The sequence below is a fragment of the Mandrillus leucophaeus genome, unplaced genomic scaffold (assembly GCF_000951045.1).
Source record: "Mandrillus leucophaeus isolate KB7577 unplaced genomic scaffold, Mleu.le_1.0 Scaffold966, whole genome shotgun sequence".
NCBI lineage: Eukaryota > Metazoa > Chordata > Mammalia > Primates > Cercopithecidae > Mandrillus > Mandrillus leucophaeus.
Genome location: NW_012110541.1, coordinates 298,934 through 303,400, shown reverse-complemented (window position 1 = coordinate 303,400; position 4,467 = coordinate 298,934).

Sequence of the window (4,467 nt, the reverse complement as noted above, 5' to 3'; positions counted from 1 at the left end):
AGCCTCCCAAAGTGCTGGGATTACAGGCCTGAGCCACCACGCCTGGCCCTCACCCTTCCTATGTAAAACCAAAAGCATTCACTCACTGTCCGTCCACAGCACAGGTTGGAAGCCACTTAGGAGCTGTGGGGGTTGAATCTAGTGAAGAGAATCTGACAATGCTTGGTGCACTTTGGGGTGAATTCATTTTGACACCTCGCTCTGAAGTTTTAGAAATACCATTGTTCTTCATATTGGTGTTTTAGATAGAGGAGGCACGTTAGTTTTCTTTTTCTTTTTCTTTTTTTTTTTTGAGACAGTCTCACTGTATCACCCAGGCTGGAGTCCAGAGGTGCCATCTCAGCTCACTGCAGCCTTGACCTCCCTGGTTCAAGCAATCCTCCCACGTTAGCCTCCCAAGTAACTGGGACTACGGGTGTACACCACCACGCCTGGCTAATTTTTGTAGAGATAGGGTTTTGTCATGTTGCCCAGGCTGGTCTTGAACGCCTAGACTCAAGCAATCTTCCTGCTTTGGCCTCCCAAAGAGCTGGGATTACAGGAGTAAGCCACTGCACCTGGCCAAAATGTTCCATGTCTTTATCTGGATGGTGGTTACCTGGGTGTCCATGCAGGTAAAAATGCACTGAGTGGCCGGGCACAGTGGCTCACTCCTATAATCCCAGCACTTTGGGAGGCTGAGGCAGGAGGGCCACTTGAGTCCAGGAGTTTGAGACCAGTGTGAGTAATATGACCAAACCCCATCTCTACTGAAAATACAAAAATTAGCTGGGCATTGTGACTTGGGTCTGTAATCCCAGATACTCAGGAGGCTGAGGCACAAGAATCACTTGAAGCCGGGAGGCGGAGGTTGCAGTGAGCCAAGATTGCACCACTGAACTCCAGCCTGGATGTCAGAGTGAGACCCTGTCTACAAAACAAAAAGCATTGAGTGGCACACTCCAGATTAGAGCACTTCACACTCATTACTGAATACAAATTGCACCTTAAGGTCAGGTGCAGTGGCTCATGCCTATAATCTCAACACTTTGGGAAACCGAGGCAGGCAGATCACCTGAGGTCAGGAGTTCGAGACCAGCCTGGCCAACATGGCAAAATCGCGTCTCTACTAAAAATGCAAAAATTAGCCAGGCATGGTGGCAGGCACCTGTACTCCCAACTACTTGGGAGGCTGAGGCAGGAGAATCCCTTGAACCTGAGAGGTGGAGGTTGCAGTGTGCTGATACTGTGCCACTGCACTCCAACGTGCTTTTTGAGAGAGCGAGACTCGTCTCAAAAAAAAATTAATTAAGTTGTATTAATTAAATAAAATAAAGACAATAAAAAGGGAGGAATCTAGGAGAATAAGTTATTTCAAGGGCAAACAAGTTTCATAAAACACACACACACACACACACACACACACACACACACCCTGTGATTGTTGTGAGGACTGGTGTGGGACGACAGAGGAAGAGAAGGCAGGGAGACCAGAGCTGAAGGTTATTGCATGTTGTCCATGTTTTAATCTCTTAGGCAGGAAAGGGCAAAGACATGCCCTTTTCATTGTCACCAGCTTTACTTTTACCTTTTAAAAGTAAATTGTTGGCTGGGGGCAGTGGCTCACGCCTGCCCAGCACTTTGGAAGGCTGAGGCAGGTGGATCACCTGAGGTCAGGAGTTCAAGACCAGCCTGGCCAACATGGTGAAACCCCATCTCTACTAAAAACACAAAAATCAGCCAGGCCTGGTGGCACATACCTGTCAGCTACTCAGGAGGCTGAGGCACAAGAGAATCACTTGAACCCGGGAGGCAGAGGTTGCAATGAGCTGAGATTGCACCACTGCATGCCAGAGCCTGGGCAACAGAGCGAGACTTTGTCTCAACAACAACAAAAAAGTAAATTGGATCAGAGTGCAGTGACTCACACCTGTAATCCCAACACTTTGGGAGGCCGAGACTGGAGGATTGCTTGAGAAGTCTTCCTGGCTGAAGTGAAGGTTTCCCAGGTTTTCTCACGAGAGAATGTCTTTTAAGTTTACAAAAGGAAAGGCTAAAATTGAATTCCCTGGTATCTTTCTATCTTGCTGAAGCCTGGGGTCTCCCTGGCAGCTGGGCCTGGAGGAGGCAGGAAGTAAATAGCTGTTCTCTGAACGGGCTCTTCCGAGAAACGGGAGTGCCTCACTGTATTCACTGCAAGAAACACAGGACCTCAAAGCTCTGGGGCCCAACCGGGAACTACACAAGTGGTTCCTTTTCCAGAAAGCCCACTCATAAGGTGCAGAGGCGTCCAATTTCCCAGGAACATATGGCACAGTGAGAGGCGAGTCTTCACCACCCAGAAGCTCAGGACAGTGTCATCACTCACAGAGGCATTGATGGGAGGGCTGAGCTCCGGAACCCACGAGAGGCTCAGGGTGCTGCCATGAGCTTAGATCCTAGACTTGAGGGGGCTGAAAGGTCACCAGGCTAAGATTTAGGGCTAACACAGAGGAGACAAGCCAACGCTGAGTCACTTTGAAGCTTGAAATCAGGGTTTTTAATCCCCACACTGTTTACATCTTAGACCAGAAAATTATCTATTGTGGGGGCTGTTCTGTGCATTATGGGGTGTTCGGCAGCACCCCTGGTCGCTATCCACTAGATAACCGTAGCATCCCCCTCCCCCGCGAGGTGACAACCGAAAACATCTCCGGGCCGGGCACAGTGGCTCACGCCTGTAATCCCAGCACTTTGGGAGTCCGAGGTAGGCAGATCACCCGAGGTCAGGAGTTCAAGACCAGCCTGGCCAACATGGCAAAACCCCATCTCTACTAAAAATACAAAAATTAGCCAGACATGGTGGCAGGCGCCTGTAATCCCAGCTACTCGGGAGGCTGGGGCAGGAGAATCACTTGAACCCATGAGGCGGAGGTTGCAGTGAGCTGAGACCATGCCATTATACTCCAGCCTGGGCAATAAGAGCAGAACTCCATCTCAAAAAAAAAAATGTCTCCAGATTTTGTCAAATGTCATCTTGGGGGCAATATGTCCCTCGATTGAGAATCACTGCTTTAGATAAAAGCAAACTCTTAGGCCAGGCTTGGTGGCTCATGCTTGTCATTCCAGCACTTTGGGAGGCCGAGGTGGGTGGATCATTTGAGGTCAGGAGTTCAAGACCAGCCTGACCAACATGATGAAATCCTGACTCTACTAAAAATACAAAATTAGCCGGGTGTGGTGGTGCGTGCCTGTAATCCCAGCTACTTGGGAGGCTGAGGCAGGAGAATCACTTGAACCTGGGAGGCAGAGGTTGCAGTGAGCTGAGATTGTGCCATTGCACCCAGCCTGGGCAACAAAGGCAAAATTCCATCTCAATTTAAAAAAAAACAAAATCTTAGACTTGTCCATTTTGGGGCCATTGCCTGAAATCTTGGACAAAGGCCCAACTGACCCAGTTAAAATGCCAGTATCTGAGCCCCACTGTTAGGCTGAAGGAAACCGAGGAGGCAATTAATTACGTGTTGCCTAACTTGCTTCTCCCTTGCAGTTTCAATTGCATTAGGCAGCCAGCTTCCCTTCCTCTCCACGGTTTGAATTGTTGCTGTGCCGGGCAAAAACTGCAGCTGGTCCACCCCAGAGCTGGCCTCATTTCAATAACAGCCGGGAGGACTGGCATGGGGCTTTCCAAGCTTAATTAGCTCATGTTTGTAAAGTTCCTTAGGAAGCTCAGGCCAGTATGCTATGGGAAGTCCAAGTTACTAGGATTCTCGCCACACTTAAAAAAAGAACATTCCCGCATAAAAAGGCTGGTAGAGCCAGAAAAGAGCGCCTCAGAGCGTGTGTGTGAATAGCGAAGGGTCCTTGTGAACCACGTTTAAGACCGTAAAGAAAGAGAGTAATGCATTCCAACTTTCAGGCCCTCCTCCTATTCTCTAGAGCAGGAAATTATGTAAAGTATTTCCTGAACAGCTGAAGTATGTTAGAAACCTGCTAGCATCCTCCACAGTATCTCCAGGAAATGGACACCGAAGAATTTCTTTGCAACGAGAAACTATTTGAGCTCTACTGGCCGTTTCTACCTGAACAGGTTGGATATTTTCCGCCTGGGAGTGGAGAATACAATCTTCTTAGATCATGTTTATGTCAAACTCAGCATCCTATAGCAAGAACACACACGGGAAAATAATTCCTCTTGTGTATGCACATTTATATGAAGAATTGTCATATATATAGTATACATACACATATATTAGTATACATCAAGAGAGACGGAGACAGAATGAAGAACTTTCTTTGTTAGGTAATTTAGCAATGTCAGTAATAGCTTGCTAGTTAGTTATTCCCGCTCGGTCTTCGGGTGGGGCAAGAATGAGGTCAGCCTCTTCTGTTTTAGGCAGAATTCTAGAACATGCAACAAAAGGAAACTGCTTGGCCCCATCCCACCTCTAGAGATTTGTCCTCTCCAAGGCCTGCCTATAAATCTCCCAGGGTGGGGATCCAGGAGCA